At 44.7% G+C, this 22,066-nt stretch overlaps 1 protein-coding gene across 1 annotated transcript in view; it reads right to left on the reverse strand.

Moving 5' to 3' along the window:
- LOC132400430 (PC3-like endoprotease variant B) overlaps positions 1-22,066 on the reverse strand; it is a 1,805,907-nt gene that overhangs the window by 454,805 nt on the left and 1,329,036 nt on the right. The gene's annotated exons all lie outside the window — the stretch shown is intronic.

Genomic DNA, 22,066 nt, shown 5'->3' on the forward strand with positions numbered 1-22,066 from the left:
TGGATGCACAAAAGAAAGCCCCGGAACTTCGTAGCTGAACATTCCTGAGGATGTACAGTCTCTTGTGCAACTCAGTAACCACTACAATGCCAGTAAGCCAACATTCAACAAAATTTTTATGACTTTACAAAAATACTTGAGCCCAAAACTGCTGGTAATAGCTGAGTAAATTAGATTTTACAAAAGAAACCAGTCAGAAGATGAAATACTTTCTGAATATATTGTAGAACTGCACAAACTCTCCCAGTACTGTGACTTTAGAGATGGATTTTCTGATGCATTAAGGGATAGGTTTGTGTGTGGCATGCATAGTCAAAGCACTTACATGAGGCTATTATTCAAAGCCTAACCTTAGAACAGGCATTGACCATTGTAATATTGTTAGAAGCTGCAGAAAAGGATGCAGCTGATCTACAGAAAAGGAGGCTAGAATGTGAAATGCACAAAATGTCCCTGAACGGTGCAAAAAAGCCAAATTCTTTTTTGATGTGGCAAATCCTCCCATGATGCAACTGACTGTTGGTTCAAAAAGAATTTGCAGAAGGTGTCACAGACAGGGTCACATAGAGGGAATGCATAAGGCAGGCAAAAATGACAACCGAGTGAAAGGTCTAAAACAGAAAACTAAGCAAGTGTGTACAGTTACTAAGCGTAAAACAGAATCAGACAACATAGAGTCTGAGTAAGGTGAACTGTCATGCTTAGACTGCGTAGTATAACTGAAGCAGATCAAAAAATCATCTAGATCACAATAGATGTGTCCATTGTAAAACTCAAAATGGAGTTGGATATAGGGTCAGCTTTGTCCATTATTCCAGAGTCTGACTGCAACAGACTGGTTCCTAAGATACCATTACAGAAGTCCTCAGTGATGCTCAAGACTTACATAAGCAAAAAAGTGTCTCACAAAGGCAAACTAAAAGTAAATGTGACATATGGAGGCCAAACACAACAGTGAGAGCTTTATGTACTGAAAAGTGGAGGGCCAGCATTTTTCAGATGTGAATGGTTGAGATAAATCCAAGCAGACTGGCACTCCATGAAAACTCTTAAAGTGATATCAACTGGCAACAGCAGCCCATTACTGTATGATTGGAGGAGGACTTAGAAGATTAGGAGAATGGGCAAGAAGTGCCAAATGAAATGCAATGCTAGAAAATGCATGATCATGCACTTTGGTATAGAAATAAATAAGACCATAAGATATAGGAGCAGAAGTAGGCTATTCAGCCCCTCAAGAATGTTTCTATGAGATCCCCCTTTGTTCTCCTGAACTCTAGGGAATACATCCAAGAGCTGCCAAATGTTCCTCATACGGTAACCTTTTCATTCCTGGAATTATTCTTGTGAATATTCTCTGAACCTTCTCCAATGTCAGTATATCCCTTCTAAAATTAGGAGCCCAAAACTGCACACCATACTGTAAGTGTGATCTCACGAGTGCCTTATAGAGCCTCAACATCACATCCCTGGTCTTATATTCTATGCCTCTAGAAATGAAATGCCAACACTGCATTTGCCTTCTTCACAATGGACTCAACTTGGATGTTAATCTTTAGGGTATCCTGCACAAGGACTCCCAAGTCCTTTTGCATCTCTGCATTTTGAATTCTCTCCTCATCTAAATAATAGTCTGCCCATATATTTTTTCCTCCAAAGTGCATGACCATACACTTCCAAAATTGTATTTCATTTGCTATTTCTTTGCCCATTTCCCTAAACTATCTAAATCTCTCTGCAGGCTCTTTGTTTCCTCAACACTATCTGCTCCCCCACCTATCTTTGCAGTGTGCCCTACCAACTTGATTGAGTACTTTAACAAGGTGACGAATGAGATCGATGAGGGTATGGCAATGGACATTGTCTACATGGATTTTAATTAATGATTTGACGAAGTCCATCATAGGAGGCTGATCCAGAAGCTTTGATGGATTGGATCCATGGAAAACTGGCTGACTGGATTCGGAACTGGCTTGTGCATGGAAGAAAGAAGGTAGTGGTTGAAGGGACTTATTCGAGCTGTACCTCGGTAGGGTAAATGAGGTCAAAGGAGACAGTACACTGTTAACAGTGTTGGTGAACGGAGAGATCTTGGGATCCAAGTTCATTGCTCCTTGAAAGTGGCTACACAGGTTGATTGGATGGTTAATTAGGCTTATGGAATGCTTGTTTTTATTAGTCAAGGAATTGGTTCAAAATTCAGGAGGGTATGTTGCAACTTTATAGAACTCTGGTTTGACAACTTCTGGTATATTGCATGCAGTCCACTATCACAAGGATGTTGGTGCTTTGGAGAGGCTGCAGAAGGGATTTACGAGGATGCTGCCTGATATAGAGTGTATGTGCTATTTCGAGAAGCTGGATAAACTCGGGTTGTTTTTTCTGATGCGCTGGATGGTGAAGGGAGATCAGATAGAGGCTTACAAGGTTATGGGAGGCACTGTTAGAGTGGACAGTGAGTAGCTCCTTCCCAAATTTGAAATGTCTAATACCAGAGGCATTTGTTCAAAGGGGATGTGAGGGGCAAGTTTTTTACTCAAAGAGTCATGGATGACTGGAATGCGCTGCCTGGTCTTGGGGTAGAAGCAAATACTTTACTGACTTTTAAGAGATGTTTGGACAGGCATTGAATGGAAGGAAGACGGAGAGATAAGGAGATGGCATAGGTTGGAGGGATTAGTGCTTGGGTGTTTTTGATTTGCTTTTCAGCTGATTTGGCATAACATTGTGAGCTGAACAGCCTGTCTCTGTGCTGTACTCTTCTATCTTCTGTATATGTGCTCCTTGGTCTGGGAAAATTGTTTTGTTTAGCAGTATCCATGCATATGGTTGAATGACAATAAACTTGAACTTACATTTTAAATGACTTCTGAAGATTTGACCCTGACCCTCTGTAACAGGATCAATGTATGTGAACAGAGTTAAGTGTTAAGACGTGGAAAGGGTTTGTAGATCTGAATGTCTTATTTGGTAAGTTATCTTCGTATGTGGATCAAATTTCCTTCTTGCTTCAGTTCTTATTTGGAAAAATGCCTCAAGTAATGAGGCAAGCAAAACATCCAAGAAGAACAGGAAAATAACAGTAATAAGAGATTGCCGTGAAAATAATAAGCCAGAACATGTCAGAAAGCTTGAGAATGGAAAGAAAATTACAATAATTCAAAAAATATATATTTTGGAAAGGTAACATCTTCAACTCTCTTTGAAATGTTACAAAATGATTCAAGTCTGAAGTTCTGGCAGGGCTGCCTGGATGGAAACTTTTTGGAATTTCACTCCCCTGATTTCTGGTAAGCAATTTTAATGAATGCTTCTTTTGGCTCTTTGCTGAGACAGCAGTTAAAATTCAGATACTCTGTACAGTTTTTGCTTTGCTGAATGAACAAAGAAAGGCCATAGTTTTGTTCAGCTGCATTACCACCACAAGTGGGTGGCCAAAATGGCTGAGACTGCAGAATGCTCTCCAAGTTAAATAGCTCAATATCACTATTGTTATATTTCCAACTATACTGGCCCCAAACTCCTGCTCGTTTATTGTTCTGCCACAAGTGAAGCTAAAACTCAATATAGTCCTAGATCATGGGGACTGGATTATTCCCTGGTGAGCAAGAGCCATTTTTACCTGGAAGGACAAACTTGTAGTCTGTAGCTTATCTCAAAATGCACATCAAATGTTTTATGAACACAGCACTGGAAGTCTTCCTGGGCAATCCTCAGAAAAACTAATATGGTCTCTTAACAATGCAATATACTTTGAGCTCTCAACACAAAATGGGTCCTCTTGCTGATGGACTGGAAAATTACAAATGTCACTCCTCTCTTTAAGAAAGGAGGAAGGCAGCAGAAAGGAAATCTTAGACCAGTTAGCCTGGCCTCAGTGGCTGGGAAGATATTGGAGTCAATTGTTAAGGGTGATGTTATGGAGGACTTGGTGAGACAGGACAACACAGATCAAACTCAGCATGGTCTTCTTAAGGGAAAAATTTTGCCTGACGAACCTGTTGAAATTCTTTGAGGAGATTATAAATATGATAGATAAAGGAGATGTAGTGGATGATGAATATTTAGACTTTCAGAAGGCCTTTAGCAAGGTGCCACATATGAGGCTACTTACCAAGTTAAGAGTCCATAGTATTATAGGAAACTAGCATAGTTACTAGTATAGTTAGACCATTGGCTAATTGGTAGGGGCAGTGAGTGGGAATAAGATGATCCTTTTCTGGTTGGCTGCCAGTGACTAGTGCTGTTCCGCAGGAGTCGGTGTTGGGATAGCTTCTTTTTATGCTGTATGTAAATGATTTAGATGATGGAATAGATAGCTTTGTTGCCAAGTTTGCAAATGATATGAAAATTGATGGAGGGACAGATAGTGTTGAAACAAGTAGGCCACAGAAGTTCTTAGGCAGATTAGGAGAATGAGCAAGAAAGTAGCAAATGAATTACATGTTGGAAAATGCACGGTCATGCACTTAGTTAGTAGAAAAAAATGTGCAGACTATTATCTAAATGGGGAGAAAATCCAAAGAACTGAGATGCAAAGAGAATTGGGAGTCCTTGTGAAAAACACCGTGAAGGTTAACTTGCAGCATGAGTCGATGGTGAGGAAGGCAAATGCAATGTTAGCATTAATTTCAAGAGGTCTAGAGTACAAAAGCAGAATGTAAGGCTGAGGCTTTATAAGGCACTGGTGAGGCCTCACCTTGAGTATTGTGAGCAATTTTGGCCCCTCATCTTAGAAAAGATGTGCTGGCATTGGAGAGGGTCCAGAGGAGGTTCACAACGATGAAATCAGGAATGAAAGGGTTATCATACAAGGAAGGTTTCATGGCTCTGGGTCTGTACTTGCTGGAATTTAGAAGGATGAGGGGGGATCTCATTGAAACCTTTTGACTGTTGAAAGGACTAGACAGAGTAGATGTGAAAAGGATGTTTCCCCATGGTGTGGAAGTCCAGCACAAAAGGGCACGGCCTCAGGATAAATGGGCATCCATCTAAAACAGAGATGCAGAGAAATTTCTTTAGCCAGAGGGTGGTGAATTTGGGAAATTTGTTACAACAGGCAGCTATGGAGGCCAGGTCGCTGGGTATATTTAAGGCAGAGCTTGGTAGGTTCTTGACTGAACACAGCATCAAAGGTTACAGAGAGAAGGCCAGGAATAGAGGTTCAGGAGGAGAAAGAAGTATCAGCCATGATAGAATGGCGGAGCAGCCTCGATGGGCCAAATGGCTTAATTCTGTTCATATGTCTTATGGTCTTATCAATACTTACTTGAAGGTTAGGTGTTTATAAATATGGCTTCAGATTTAGATTTAGTCTTATTTATCACATGTACTGTATATTGAAACATATGGTGAAAAGCATCATTTGCATTAACAACAAACACACCCTGAGAATGTTCTACAGGCAAGCCACAAATGTCAATACACAGCCTCTTGCCAGCACAGCGTACCCATAAGACTACAAGGCACAGGAGCAGAATTAGGCCATTAAGATTAAGAACATTGAGTCTGTCCCGCCGTTCCATCATGGCTGATTTATTATCCCTCTCAACCCCTCTCCCCTGCCTTCTCCCTGTAACCTTTGATACCCTGACTAATCAGGAACACATCAGCCTCCCCCTTAAATATACTCAATGTATTGCCCTCCACAGATGTCTTTGGCAATGAGTTCCACAGTACCACCATCTTTTGGCGAAAGGAATTCCTCCGATGCCAGGAAAACCTTTCTTAAATAAGGAGCCCAAAACAGTTTATAATACTGTATGTTATCTGAAACTGCATTGAATTGCTTACTTGGAAGTGCAGTTGATGAAGGCCGTATCTTGGTGCCAACTTGACTGGCACCAAGATACTCAGGAGGAAGCTCAGGAGGATTTTCATGAGACCATCGGATATCGGAGCAGAATTAGTTCATCTGGTCCAGCTAGTCTGATCCGCCATTTCATCATGGCTGATCCATTGTCTTCTCAGACCCAGTCTCCTGCCTCTCCCCTTGTATCTCCTCATGCCCTGACTAATCAACAATCTATTAACTTCCACCTTAAATATGCATAAAGACTTGTCCTCCACAGCTGCCTGTGGCAAAGAATTCCACAGATTCACCACTCTGGCTAAAGAAATTTCATGCCTTTTTTCAAAGAGCATTACATCATTTAAGGCTGAAATTGCTGGTAGCAATGAGTTCCCCCAATTCAACTTCTTGATATAAGACTGCATTGTGTTCTTTATCGAGATTGAGAGCTTGGGCTAACAACACATGCAAAATGCCAGAGGAACTCAAGAGGTCAGGCTGAGCAAAGTTAACAATTGACGTTTTGGGCTGAGACCCTTCAATAAGGACCCTTGCATTTATGAGTCCTTGGGCACATAAGATAAGTCAATTTCTTGAAAAATAATGTCATATCTAATGATGGATTACCCTTAGAGTAGGCTCTCTGGTAAATTCTCCATCTTGAAGGTTGAACAGAAGTCCAGAGGTCCAGGCCTGATCACTGACACCCTCGATCTGCGTCCCATGGGGAAGTGAAAAGCCTGATCATCAGACCACAAGACCAAAAGATAGAAGCAGAGGTAGGCCATTCAGCCCATCAAGTCTGCTCTGCCAATCAATCATGGGCTGATCCAATTTTTCTAGTCATACCCACTCCCTTGCCTTCTCCCCATACCCCTTGATGCCCTGGCTAATCAAGAACCTATCCATCTCTGCCTTAAAGGCACCCAGAGATTTGGCCTCCACAGCTAGTCATGGCAAAAAATTTCACAGATTTACCACCATCTGACTAAAGTAATTTCTCTGCATCTCTGTTTTAAATGGATGGCCTTCAATCCTGAAGTCGTGCCCTCTTGTCCTAGACTCCCCTACTATGGGAAATAACTTTGCCATATCTAATCTGTTCAAGCCTTTTAACATTCAGAATGTTTCTATGAGATCCCCCCTCATTCTCCTGAACTCCAGGGAATACAGCCCCAGAGCTGCCAGACATTCCTCATACGGTAACCCTTTCATTCCTGGAATCATTCTCGTGAATATTCTCTGAACCCTCTTCAATGTCAGTATATCCTTTCTAAAATAAGGAGCCCAAAACTGCACACAATACTCCAGGTGTGGTCTCAAGAGTGTCTTATATACAGCCTAATATCACATCCCTGCTCTTATATTCTATACCTGCAGAAATGAATGCCAACTTCACCACCGACTTCACCTATAGGTTAACTTTTAGGGTAATTTGCACAAGGAATCCCAAGTCCCTTTACATCTCTGTATTTTGAAATCTCTCCCATAGAAATATAGAAAAAAGGTGCAGGAGTAGGCCATTCAGCCCTTCGAGCCTGCACCGCCATTCAGTAAGATCATGGCTGATCATCCAACTCAGAACCCTGTACCTGCTTTCTCTCCATACCCCCTGATCCCTTTAGCCACAAGGGCTATATCTAACTTCCTCTTAAATATAGCCAATGAACTGGCTTCAACTGTTTCCTGTGGCAGAGAATTCCACAGATTCACCAGTCTCTGTGTGAAGAAGTTTTTCCTCATCTCGGTCCTAAAAGGCTTCCCCATTATCCTCAAAACTGTGACCCCTCGTTCTGGACTTCCCCAACATCAGAAACAATCTTCCTGCATCTAGCCTGTCCAATCCCTTTAGAATTTTATACATTTCAATAAGATCCCCCCCTCAATCTTCTAATTTCTAGTGAGTATAAGCCTATTTGATCCAGTCTTTCTTCATATGAAAGTCCTGCCATCCCAGGAATCAATCTGGTGACCCTTCTCTGTACTCCCTCTATGGCAAGAATGTCTTTCCTCAGATTAGGGGACCAAAACTGCACACAATATTCTATGTACGGTCTCACCAAGGCCTTGTACAACTGCAGTAGAACCTCCCTGCTCCTGTACTCAAATCCTTTTGCTATGAATGCCAACATACCATTTGCCTTTTTCACCGCCTGCTGTACCTGCATGCCCACCTTCAATGACTGGTGTACAATGACACCCAGCTCTCGTTGCATCTCCCCTTTTCCTAATCGGCCACCGTTCAGATAATAATCTGTTTTCCTGTTCTTGCAACCAAAATGGATAACCTCACATTTATCCACATTAAATTCTATTGCCCATGGTGGGTTAAATGACTGTTGAGGTGAGTTTAACAGGTGTCATTCGTTCATTAGCATAGCCAACGTTATTTAAATTAGCGGCTGGCTGCTAAGGAGCTGCTCTATTGCAGACATCCCACCTCTCCTGGGAGTGTCTCGCAAATTGATGGTGCTACCTCCCTGAAATGAGTTTTTGCAGGGTGGGATGTCTGAACTCAAGGCTTGATAACTGACAGCCTCGGTCTGAGAGTCCCCTGGAGAAGTGAAAGGCCTAACCTGCAACACCCTCAGTCTGTGAGTCCGCAGAAGTCGAAGACCTGATCACTGAAGCCCTGGGTCTGCGAATCCCCTGGAGAAGTCGAAGGCCTGATCACTGAAGCCCTGGGTCTGCGAATCCCCTGGAGAAGTTGAAGGCCTGATCGCTGAAGCCCTGGGTCTGCGAATCCCCTGGAGAAGTTGAAGGCCTGATTGCCAAAGCCCTGGGTCTGCGAGTCCCCAGGAGAAGTTGAAGGCCTGATCACTGAAGCCCTGAGTCTGCGAATCCCCTGGAGAAGTTGAAGGCCTGATCGCTGAAGCCCTGGGTCTGCGAGTCCCCTGGAGAAGTCGAAGGCCTGATCACTGAAGCCCTGGGTCTGCGAGTCCCCAGGAGAAGTCGAAGGCCTGATCACTGAAGCCCTGGGTCTGCGAGTACCCAGGAGAAGACGAAGGCCTGATCACTGAAGCCCTGGGTCTGCGAGTACCCAGGAGAAGTCGAAGGCCTGATCACTGAAGCCCTGGGTCTGCGAGTACCCAGGAGAAGTCGAAGGCCTGATCACTGAAGCCCTGGCTCTGCGAATCCCCTGGAGAAGTCGAAGGCCTGATCGCTGAAGCCCTGGGTCTGCGAATCCCCTGGAGAAGTTGAAGGCCTGATCGCTGAAGCCCTGGGTTTGCGAATCCCCTGGAGAAGTTGAAGGCCTGATCGCTGAAGCCCTGGGTCTGCGAATCCCCTGGAGAAGTTGAAGGCCTGATTGCCAAAGCCCTGGGTCTGCGAGTCCCCAGGAGAAGTTGAAGGCCTGATCACTGAAGCCCTGAGTCTGCAAATCCCCTGGAGAAGTTGAAGGCTGATTGCCAAAGCCCTGGGTCTGCGAGTCCCCAGGAGAAGTCGAAGGCCTGATCGCTGAAGCCCTGGGTCTGCGAGTCCCCTGGAGAAGTCGAAGGCCTGATCACTGAAGCCCTGGGTCTGCGAGTACCCAGGAGAAGTTGAAGGCCTGATTGCCAAAGCCCTGGGTCTGTGAGTCCCCAGGAGAAGTCGAAGGCCTGATCGCTGAAGCCCTGGGTCTGCGAGTCCCCTGGAGAAGTCGAAGGCCTGATCACTGAAGCCCTGGGTCTGCGAGTACCCAGGAGAAGTCGAAGGCCTGATCACTGAAGCCCTGGGTCTGCGAGTACCCAGGAGAAGTCGAAGGCCTGATCACTGAAGCCCTGGGTCTGCGAATCCCCTGGAGAAGTTGAAGGTCTGATTGCCAAAGCCCTGGGTCTGCGAGTCCCCAGGAGAAGTCGAAGGCCTGATCGCTGAAGCCCTGGGTCTGCGAATCCCCTGGAGAAGTTGGTCTGATTGCCAAAGCCCTGGGTCTGCGAGTCCCCAGGAGAAGTCGAAGGCCTGATCGCCAAAGCCCTGGGTCTGCGAGTCCCCAGGAGAAGTCGAAGGCCTGATCGCTGAAGTCCTGGGTCTGTATGATCCCTTGAGAAAGCGAAGGCCTGACTGCTGAAGGCCTCAGTCTGTGAGTCGCCTGGGGAAGTCAATGTCTACTGGGGTAGTCGAAGGCCTGATGTTGGCAAACCCGGCTCTGCTGGAGTCACTCTAGACTGTCTTTAGTTTGGACGAATGTCAGCATGGGTGGATGGGAGGAACACGTTTTGATTTGCTGTTTTTCTATTACCATTGTTCTCTTGTTCTTTTGCTGTTGTTGTTATTGTTTGTGTTGTTCTGCTGAACAACGCTGCCATTGGAATATGAGGTGACACTTGCTGGCTGCCCTTGCTTTTCACTGTATGTTTGATGTATACGTAAGAAATAAATGAATCCTCTAACTTTTATAATTGGAGACCATGCATTCATATAAAAGAATACACATTGCATTTAAGTGCAATGATAACAGAATCAGAATGAAACACTTCCAGGAGATGAAGGAATAGATACACACAGGCCGACAGATCATACATCAATGTTAGATTGACTTGATCTGCTCCTTAGAAACACTGAGAAGTCACCTTTTCCTCAACTCAATGTTCCATATATTATCAAAAGAAGAAGTCTATATCCGGCTAGAAATGCAAATAAAAGGGAGTCTACATTTGGGCATTAAACATTTCTTTAGCTTATACTGCAGATTCTTTAGTATATCCAAATGTAACGCTTAGGTTCGGCCAGCATGTATTTGTCTAGGGGAAGACAGCTGCTGACCCAGCCAAAATGAGAAATCTCGTTTGTGTGGATGTTGTGTGATGTGTTGCCCAGTTACAAATCAGAACCACAAAATATCTGACAGTACACCGGAGGCAATTAAACAATTGAACTTTATAAATCTTAATCTGATTATATGGTTAGTAAAGAAAGTAAAAAGAAAAAGGGCCCATTTTAATGAACCAGTCTGAGATGCACGTTGCAGCTCATGGATTTGTCCATTTGTTTCCCATCGACCTCCTGCAAGCATTGCTGACCGCTGAACCCTCGCGCTGAGTCCACTCCGTCCACCAGTTCACCAACTCATTCCATTTGCGTCTTCTCTCTTCATCTCTCACAGACAAAAGACTGTGAAATCGCTGCTCCCAGCCCCACAAGAAAGAACACCAAGCCTCTCATTGGATTGTGTACATTCCAAAGTCTCCATTATCTCCAGCCATAACCCTTCATTGCTGCTGCATAGAAACCATTACGTCAACAGTGAAACATTACAGAGAGGACATTACATTAGCAGTGAAACCTTACAGCGCGTTACACAAACATGGATAGAAACACAGAAACGGAAAAACTGCAGCATACAACATGGTTACTGCGCCTCTGGTAGTCACTGGTTTGTCAAGCAGTGTCGACTGTGGCTATTGAGGCCGATCCTAGAACGGTAAGCTCTGCCCAGTTGCTGCATGTGTAGGGCGTTGTGGAATTGTTGACTGCCGTCCGCTCCTCAAACTGACTCAGGATCACTCTTTCGCCTTGCTCTAGGTGTTGCTGAAGAGTACCTCGCCATTTGTTGCGGTCATCTGCTGTATCCTCCCAGCACTCTGTGTTGATTTTTAAGGCTGTCATGTCACGCTTGCAGAGGTCCTTGAAGAGAAGCTGGAGTCTACCAACATTCCTCTTGTCTGTTGCTAGTTCTCCGTATTGAGATCTTTCGCACCCTTGTTCTTGCTCTCAGGCGTGCAGGGTTGAAGAGCCGCCCATCAGACCTGGTGTGCATACAGCTGCCTTCCGTCGATGTCCCAAATGCATGCTTCAATAGCATAGAGAAGAAGATGCCGTATAATGTTGGGGCCAGCACACATCCTTGTTTGACTCCACTACGAATAGAGAAGGGTTCTGATGAGCTGCCATCATACTGAACAGTAGCCCTCATGTCGTCATGATACTCTGATGATACTTTGGAGTTTTGGGGGACAGCCAATCTTGAGGAGATTCTGAAAGAGCCCATCCCTGCTGACAAGGTCAAATGCCTTGGCCAAATCGATGAAAGCGACATAGCGGGGTTTCTGTTGTTCCCTGCACTTCTCCTGGAGTTGATGGACAATTGACCTCCTTGCGCAAAAACTTCATTGGGACTCAGGGTAGACCTGTTCTGCTAGAGTTTGTAGACGTGCCAGAGTTACACAAGCAAAGACTTCGCCGACAATACTCAGGAGGGAGATACCCTTGTAGTTGTTGCATTCACTCCTATCACCCTTGTTCTTGTACAAAGTGACGGTTTGGGAGTTGCGCATATCCTGTGGTGTGGCTCCTTCCTTCCAGCACTGACGGAGGACCCCGTGTAAAGGTTGGAGGAGTGAGCTCTTGCAGTGTTTGATCAGGTTTGGAGAAGTCCCATCATTGCCGGGAGCTTTCCCTGGGGCCAGACTGTCAGTTGCCTTGCTGAGGTCCTCAATGGTTGGTTCGGAGTCGAGTTCATCCATGACTGGTAGACAATCGATGGCATCAGTGGCTGAGCTAACAACATTTTCCCTAGAGTAGAGCTCAGAGTAGTGTTCTACCCAGCGTTCTATCTGCTTGCTTTTATCGATGATAAAGTCACCGCTGGATGACTTCAGGGGTGCTGTCTTGCTCTGTGACGGGCCAAGGGCCTCCTTGATACCATCATACATCGATCTGATGTTGCCTGTCACAGCTGCTGTCTGAATGTCCTCACTGAGCTGGAGCCAGTACTCATTTGCACTCTGCCTTGCAGTCTGGTGCACTTTGCTTCTAGCAGCTCGAAGTGCCTGGAATGTTTGGTCGGATGGTGAGCGCTTGTACTCTGTGAGAGCTGCACGCTTGGCTTCGATGACAGGAGTCATGATGCTGGACTTTGCCTCAAACCAATCACTGCTCTTTGTGGTCTTTCTTCCAAAGATAGAGAGTGCTGATTCATGGATGGTGTCATGAAGGTATGACCATTGTTCTGTTGCAGTATCTCCTTGTGAGGAGGTAGTCATGGCAACCTGTACTGACTTGGCAAACTGGGCAACCTTTTCTGTCTGTTTCATCTCTGTTGTGTTGATGCGAGGTTTTCCAGTTTGTTTGAAGTGGTGGATTTTCTTTGGACGTAGTTTGATCTTGCAGCATACTAAAGCATGATCTGTATCACAGTCTTCACTGTGGTATGAGTGAGCAATTAGTACAGAGTTGATGAAAGAGCACTTGGTGATGATCATGTCTAGCTGGTACCAGTATTTACAGTGTGGATGTCGCCATGAGACCTTGTACTGCGACTTCATCTGAAAGTAGGAGTTAGCTACACACAGGCTGTGATAGGAGCAGAACTCCAGGAGATGTTGTCCATTGTCATTTATTGTGCCAAATCCAAGACAAGATGGCCAGGAATCTTTATCGGCTCCCACTCTGGCGTTGAAGTCACCAAGGAGAACGAGGTGCTCATCGCTGGGAATATTCCTGACAACAGCTTCTAATTTGCCGTAGAACATGTCTTTTGCCTCAGAGGTGGAGTTCAAGGTCGGGGCATACACACTGACAAGAGATACCGGGCCATGACCGCCTGGTGTCTAGGCAGAGAGTCATAAGTCATTCTGACCCATTTTCTGATGGCTCCACAATTTGCAACAAGGAGTTCCTAACAGCAATACCCACTCCATGCTCACAGGATTCATCTTGACACTTTCCTTGCCAGAAAAAAGTGTGGTCCCTTTCCTTCAGTGTACCTGAATCTGCCAAATGTGTTTCTTGTAGGGTAGCTATACCTACCTTGAGCCTTAGTAGTTCATCTTAATGACCGCTGTTGTTCGTGCATCTTCAATATCCTTGAGGTTTTGGTCAAGTCCAGTCATCATTGTGCGGACATTCCAACATCCCAGCTTGAGGGGTGTTGTCTTATTCGATTTGCTTTCTTTCTTGTCTGGTGCAGTAGTTACAGTCAGCTCTTCGTGGAATAATCCATTATCCCCTTGCACCCAATGAGGAAGCCTGACTGTGGTGGGACAGCACCTTATCGGCTGGGGGCTGCCCAGCTTGAGGCGGGCAGTAGCTGTCCAGTGCAACCTGATGGTCTCTCCCACCGTCGGAAGCAACCCTTGGCGCCATGCTCTATGCCAGTCAAACATTATGACTTATAACCGGTAACTGTTGCTTCCCGTGTTTGTCAGGTGCTATAAAGCAAAGCTGGAGTGGCCTCTCCAGGGTGTAAGCCAGGGCAGAGTTGATGTGGAGATCCGTCTGTTGCCCATGTACTGGAAACCCCCTCTCCATGCTAATGATGGATCCAAAGGAACGACGGAAGTGGGTACGGTTTGGTGTCAGCAGCGTCGCAGGAGTTGCCGTGCCGGTGCTGGGGACAGCAGTCAGCCGCCTTCGGGATTCCAACTCCGGATTTTTCCTCAGGGTTTACTCCCAAAGCCTTTCCCGTGAGCGGGTGTAGCCACAAGGTAGCGGAGGTTTGAAATAGTTTTCCCTCTCCTAGATGAGCTACCCTCCGTGGTTAACAAGCCCCATCTGCCCGGAGCAACTGGTTTTAAGGTGCCAGTGGTCCGCCTTTGCCCCTTCTCCTGTCAGTGAGAACAGCTCTGCCGGGCATAAGAACTATGCCACACGTGAAGGCCAGGAGTCGGACTTGGTTGTCAGAGGCTGTTTGAGATGCACAGCATGAAGAGAATTTGTTTAGAAGTGGGAGCTCGTCCCCACTACCACCCTTCGGCTATGACTACCTTAGGAAGATGTACTTAGTTTAGAAATTACCTAGGGTTACACATAGCCCTCTATTTTTCTAAGCTCCTTGTACCTGTCCAGGAGTCTCTTAAAACACCCTATCATATCCGACTCCACCACCATTCCACGGACTCACCACTCTCTGTGTAAAAAAACTTAGCCCTGACATCTCCTCTGTACCTACTTCCAAGCACCTTAAAACTATGCCCTCTCATGCTAGCCATTTCAGCCCTGGGAAAAAGCCTCTGACTATCCACATGATCAATGACTCTCATCATCTTATACATCTCTATCAGGTCACCTCTCATCGCTCCAAGGAAAAAAGGCTGAGTTCACTCAACCTACTCCCCAATCCAGGCAACATCCTTGTAAATCTCTTTTGCACCCTTTATATAGTTTCTACATCTTTCCTGTAGCGACGTGACCAGAACTGAGCACAGTACTCCAAGTGGGGTCTGTCCAGGGTCCTATATAGCCCTCTTGGCTCTTGAACTCAATCCCATGGCTGATGAAAGCCAATGCATCACATGTCTTCTTAACCACACAGTCAACCTGCGCAGCAGCTTTGAGTGTCCTATGGATTCAAGCCCCTCCACACTGCCAAAAGTCTTACCATTAATACTTGAACTACCAAATGAACCACCTCACACTTTCTGGTTTGAACTCCATATGCCCAGCTTTGCATCCTATCGAAGTCATGGTGTAACCTCTGACCGCCCTTCATACTATCCACACCTCCAACCTTTATGTCATCAGCAAATTTACTAACCCATCCCTCCACTTCCTCATCCATGTAATTTATAAAAATCACAAAGAGAAAAAGAAGGGGTCCCAGTGCAGTCACAAAGAGAAGGGGTTCCAGAACAAGATAAATCAGAAAACTGATTCCCCACCAATGAAATAATACAATACTATAGAAATATAGAAAAACATAAACACATGTAGGATATTTGACCCTTTAACACAAGAGATTCTGCAGATGCTGGAAATCCAGAGCAACACATATACAATGCTGGAGAAACTCAGCAAATCAGACAGCATCTATGGAGAGGAGTAAATAGTCGACGTTTCAGAAAGAGACCTTTCATCAGGACCTAAATGATTTGATCCTTTAAGGTTGCTGTACCATTCAATATAATCATCAGTAAATCACTGACTCAGTCCCATATTTGGCCATTGTCAAAAAAGAATACAAGATAACATGATATTCATTCCTAAAAGGATTTATTACATTTATACCTTATACCCATCAGATACAAGAACTGGGAAAGCCAAATATTGTCAGGCTGAGATGTAAGCAGCATATTCTCTGTGGAGTTCAGTAACATCATTTTATTTGGACTGGCTTTCAGGTCCACTCGAAAGGCATCACTAACTGAGGTTATAATGTTGCTTGAGTAGCCATTCCACAGTGTGTCTTTGTTTCTTGGCAACATAGATACTAATGCTTGATGCTGTACATTCCTGACATGTATTGATTTGAAACTGGCCTTGGGATTAAACCTTTACTGGTCTCACATTCATTACAGAGCCAACCTGCTGTGACATTTACAGTAACCGTGTGCCTTGCGTCCACTGTTCAAGTGAAGTGTGTACATAAATTGTGAGGGAATTCAAAGTCTGAGTCAAACTGCTCTCTGAGACCAAAGCCCAAGACTCAGCTTGTAATTAATTTGAGAACTTCGTCACAATTGGCACCAACACCTTCTCTTATTTGAAAGATAGACTGCTTTTTATTTCTCATACCGGAGGGTGGTTCAGAAGCTCAGTACTGACCTCAGGGCTTTGCCTGCACCTCTTATGAGGGTAGGCTGAGTGAACTCTTTGGAATGAAGGAAGATGCAAGGAGAATTGATAGAGGTGTACAAAATGATAAGAGGCATGGATAAAATGGACAGCCAGAAACTTTTTCTCAGGGCAAAAATGGTTAAAATGAGGGCATAATTTTAATTTAATTGGTGAAAATTATAGAGGGGACTTCTGTCATCTCCAGCGGGGTCCCACCACCAAACACACTTTTCTCTCCCCACCACTTTCTGCGGGGATCTGCACCTTATGTGACTCCCTTGTCCGTTTTTTTCCTTTCCATTGATCTCCTCCTGGCAAGTGCAACAAGTGTTACACTTGCCCCTACACCTCCCCCCTTACTACCATTCCAGGGCCCAAACAGTCTGGTGAGCCTGTTGGGTTCATCCACTGTTAGATTAGGAGACCACCTTACTGAGCATCTATGCTCTGTTTGCCAGAACAAGCAGGATCTCCCAGTAGCCATCCATTTTAATTCCACTTCCTATTCCCATTCCAATATAGCCTCCTCTATTGTCACAATGAGGCCACATTGAGGTTGGAGGAACAATGCCTTATATTCTGTTTGAGTAGCCTCCAACCTGATGGCATGAGCATCGATTTCTTGAACTTCTGGTAATGACCCCCCTTCCCCACTTCTCCTTCACCTTTCTCCATTCTTCTTTCCCACTCTTACCTTATCTCCTCACCTGCCTTCACTTCCCTCTGGTGCAACTCCTCTTTTTCTTTATTCCATGGGTTTTTGTCCTCTCCTATCAGGCTCGCCCTTCTCCAGACCTCTATCTCTTTCACCAATCAACTTCCCAGCTCTTTACCTCACCTCTCCCCTCAACTGGATTTCACCTACTAACTTGTATTTCTTTCTTTCCTCCCCACACTCTAACTCTGACTCCTCATCTTTTTTCTCAGTCCTAATGAAGGGTCTTGGCCCGAAACATCGACTATTCAGTTTTCCATAATGCTGCCTGACTTGCTGAGTTCCTCCAACATTTTGTGTGTGTTGCTTGGATTTCCAGCATCTTTTGTTTGTGAAGAGACATTAGAATTTTTTATACAGAGGGAGTGTGTGAAGTGTCAGGGTAGTAGAGATATGTAACAGTCAGGGGTGCTGGTAGAGGTACGTGATACTCTGTCCAGGCTACACATGTAGATATATAATGCTCTGACAGGGGTTCATGGTACAGATATTTAATTCTCTGTCAGGGGTAGAGGTGTATATATGTAATTCCCTGTCAGGGGTGAAGGTGTAGATATGTAATGCCCTGTCAGGGGTGGAGGTGTAGATATGTAATGCCCTGTCAGGGGTGGAGGTGTAGATATGTAATGCCCTGTCAGGGGTGGAGGTGTAGGTATGTAATTCCCTGCCAGGAGTAGAGGTGTAGATATGTAATGCCCTGTCAGGGGTGGAGGTGTAGATATGTAATGCCCTGTCAGGGGTGGAGGTGTAGATATGTAATTCCCTGTCAGGGGTGAAGGTGTAGATATGTAATGCCCTGTCAGGGGTGGAGGTGTAGATATGTAATGCCCTGTCAGGGGTGGAGGTGTAGGTATGTAATTCCCTGCCAGGGGTAGAGGTGTAGATATGTAATGCCCTGTCAGGGGTGGAGGTGTAGATATGTAATGCCCTGTCAGGGGTAGAGGTGTAGATATGTAATTCCCTGTCAGGGGTGGAGGTGTAGATATGTAATGCCCTGTCAGGGGTAGAGGTGTAGATACGTAATTCCCTGTGAGGGGTGGAGGTGTAGATATGTAATGCTCTGAAGCCATGGTAGAGATATGTAATGCCCTGCCATGGGTTCTACCACTTGTCATCCCTCACACCTCACTCAAGGAACTGTGGATCTACTGCATGAAATTTATGATAATTAAACCAAGAGCCTGGAGAAACTTGTAAAAGTGGCAGGTGTGGATTGGTGAAACATCCCAAGAAAGTTCATTCAGCTTGGGAAAGAACACAGTAGTAAATAGTAACACAAGAGATTCTGCAGATGTTGGAAATCCAGAGCAACCCACACAAAATGCTGGAAGAACTCAGTGGGTCAGGCAGCATCTATGGAAATGAATAAACAGTCGACGTTTTGTGCTGAGACCTTTCATTAAGATTAGAAAGGAAGGGGGCAGAAGCCCCTCATAAGGTGAGGGGCGTGGAAGTATCCCCTTCTCACTCCATCTCCTCTTTTCACCTGCCCATCACCTCCCCATGATGCCTCTTCTTCCCTTTCTTCCACGTTCTTTGGCCCTTTCCTCCTTCCACCAATGACCTTCCAGCTTCTGACTTCATCCACTCTCCTCAATCCACCTACATTTCCCCTCACCTGGTCCCACCTTCTTACTCCGGCTTCCTCCCCCTTCCTTTCCATTCCCGATGAAGGGTCTCAGCCCAAAACATCGACTGTTTATTAATTTCCAAAGATGTTTCCTGACCTGCTGAGCTCCTCCTGTATTTTATGTGTGTTACTGTTATAAACAGGAATAATTATTTTAAAAAATGCAAGAAGTTAATGCCATTCAAGAAACAGCATAACAATTGTAATCAGGCAATTCTTTATCAGAATGAATTTTCAAAATAATTTCGATCAGTCACAATATAAAAGTAATGAACCTTAACCTTTCAAAATTGACTAATTTTTATTTGACTTGCAAGTCTTCTCGTATTGTGTAATAATTAATAATGGCTAATATTTTGAAACTGTTCCTGATTCTGTTATTCAATGACTTGATCGACCACAGCATATGAATCATTCCTTTAATTAGCTCTTGCTCTTTAGTACCATACAAAAGCTAAGGGCATAAAGCAATTGGCATAAAAGTTTTCTTAATTAATTTATCTTTTCATTTGAGTAACCAAGAGCGCAGTCCAGGGATCATTTATAACTCCAGGAAGTCTATTTTAAAAATACAGTATTGTCAAGGGGAATTAATAATAGCGAGTGTTAGTCTCCACAGCCAAGTACAAAATTGCATTGTTTCAAATAAGAACTAATACCCTCAATAATAACTGGCTCTGCATTAAATCTGATTGCAATAAAATGCTTTATTGACCCAAATCATTTTCATCACACTCTCTGGAGAGTCTTCAAAAGCTCTTTTGCCATTTACTTTGCTCTAATTTCCAACAGTAATCAAGCATTTCTTTAAGGATTGGCTCATAGTGATGAATTGTTAGAGCTTACAACCATTGGAATAACGTTTGCTTCTTTAAGATGATAAACATGCAAAAACAAAAATGAGTGTGTGGGGACAGGGATCAGCAATGTAAAGTACTGCTGCAGAATATTAATATTTAGTTGATGAGAAGCCAAGGTTACTGAATTGGGATTTAAAAATAATGCAATTAGCTCAGTAATACTATAGTTAAGTTCAGGTTCAAGTTCAGCTGTCATTCAACCATCCACATGAGTAGAGCCATATGAAACAACGCTCCTCTGGAGCCAAGCTGCAGAACACAGTCACACACAGCACACGACACAAATAGTACATACGACAGCAGAAAAGCAGAAGTTCCTGAGTGTCTAGGCCTGTAGATTGATGGTGCCTGAGGTATGGGATGTTGTCCAGAAGCCATGTTTCTGTAAGAACAAGTAGTGCTCTTCATGGTTTAGAATGGCACAGTAAAAAATAATGCAAAAAAGTTTGTCTGATCGGAGAACCCTGTAGGTAGGAGGCTTGAGGGCCAGTGACACACATAAGTCAACTAATCCTGGAATCAGAGGTCCATGTGCATCTGTGATTATAAGACTGGAGTTCAAAGATTGAAAACCGGAGTTGATGAATCTGCAAGTCTAGGTCCAATGGTCAAACCCCAGAGTTGGAGAGTCTGGAAGTCTCAGTCCAATGGTCAAAACCCCAGAGTTGGAGAGTCTGCAAGTCTAGATCCAATGGTCAAAACCCTGGAGATGGAGAGTCTGCAAGTCTAGGTCCAATGGTCAAACCCCAGAGTTGGAGAGTCTGCAAGTCTCGGTCCAATGGTCAAAACCCTGGAGTTGGTGAATCTGCAAGTCTAGGTCCAATGGTCAAAACCCTGGTTTTGGAGAGTCTGGAATTCTCGGTCCAATGGTCAAACCCCAGAGTTGGAGAGCCTGGAAGTCTAGGACCAATGGTCAAAACCCTGGTGCTGGAGAGTCTGGAAGTCTAGGTCCAATGGTCAAACCCCAGAGTTGGAGAGTCTGCAAGACTCGGTCCAATGGTCAAACCCCAGAGTTGGAGAGTCTGCAGGTCTCGGTCCAATGGTTATACCTCAGAGTTGGAGAGTCTGCAGGTCTTGGTCCAATGGTCATACCCCAGAGTTGGAGAGTCTGCAGGTCTCGGTCCAATGGTTATACCTCAGAGTTGGAGAGTCTGCAGGTCTCGGTCCAATGGTCATACCCCAGAGTTGGAGAGTCTGCAGGTCTCGGTCCAATGGTTATACCTCAGAGTTGGAGAGTCTGCAGGTCTCGGTCCAATGGTCATACCCCAGAGTTGGAGAGTCTGCAAGTCTAGATCCAATGGTCAAAACCCTGGAGATGGAGAGTCTGCAAGTCTAGATCCAATGGTCAAACCCCCAGAGTTGGTGAATCTGCAAGTCTAGGTCCAATGGTCATACCCCAGAGTTGGCGAGTCTGGATGCCAGAGGTCTAACATCTACAGGTCTTGGCCAGGGACTGGAGGTTGGAGGCCCAGAGGCAGACTGTCCTGACTGTGTGAGAGTGGGTGAGAGGGAGAAACTGGGTTTGTTTTGCTGTTGATGCTTTTTACTGTTGTTTGCATTGTGCTGTGAAACAATGCGGCCATGCTGTTGGTGGCAGAATGTGTAGGGAAACTTACAGGCTTCCTTGAAGTTCAAAGTTCAAAGTAACTTTATTATCAAAATACATACGTGTCACCATTTACATCACAGAGATTTATTTTCTTGTGGGCATTCACAGTAGAAGAAAGAAATACAATAGAATTAATGAAAAACTACACACGATGACTGGTAAACAGTCAATGTGCCAAAGACAAATTGTGTAAAAGAAGACATTCTGTGAAAGCACAAAAATAATTAAATCAATCAATCAACAAATAAATAAATAAATTACAATTGAGAATATTAGTCATAGAGTCCTTGCAAGTGAGCCCTTAGGTTGTGAAGTCAGTTCACTGTTGAGGTGAATGAAGTTATCCACTCTGGTTCAGGAGCCTGATGGTGGAGGAGTAATAACTCTTCCTGAACCAGGTGGTGTGGGTCATGAGGCTCCTGTATCTCCTTCCCAACGGCAGAAGTGAGAAGAGAGCATGGCCTAGATAGGCCCTTGATAATGGATGTTGCTTCCCTGTGACAGAGCTTCATGTAGATGTGCTTAGTAGTTAGGAGGGGTTTACCTGTGATTTGACTGGGCTGTCTCCACTACTTTCTGCAGGCTTTTCCATTCCTGCGCTTTGGTGTTTCCATAGCAGGCCAAGAAGCAACCAACTTGAATACACTAAGCATCTTTAGGGGCCAAGACCCTTCATGAGAAGGGTGTCAGCCCAAAATGATGACTGTCTATTCCTCTCCAGAAATGCTATCTGATCTGCTGAGTTTGTCCAGAATTTTATGTGTGTTGCTCTAGCCTATAGACCAGAGGGTCAAGCCTGGACACAGTCTGTCTAAAGGTGGTGAGGGAGGGCAGTTGTCATAGTCTTTAAGACATGACTGGACAGGAATTTGAATTGCCAAGTAGTAGGCGAATGACCAAGTACTGAAAAGGATTAGATGACCTATATAAACATGATGAGAAAGACCTTGCTTAGGGGCTCTATCATCTTATGAGTCTAATGTGACTATAG

Source organism: Hypanus sabinus, chromosome 10 (assembly GCF_030144855.1).
Source record: "Hypanus sabinus isolate sHypSab1 chromosome 10, sHypSab1.hap1, whole genome shotgun sequence".
In the NCBI taxonomy this organism is placed as follows: domain Eukaryota; kingdom Metazoa; phylum Chordata; class Chondrichthyes; order Myliobatiformes; family Dasyatidae; genus Hypanus; species Hypanus sabinus.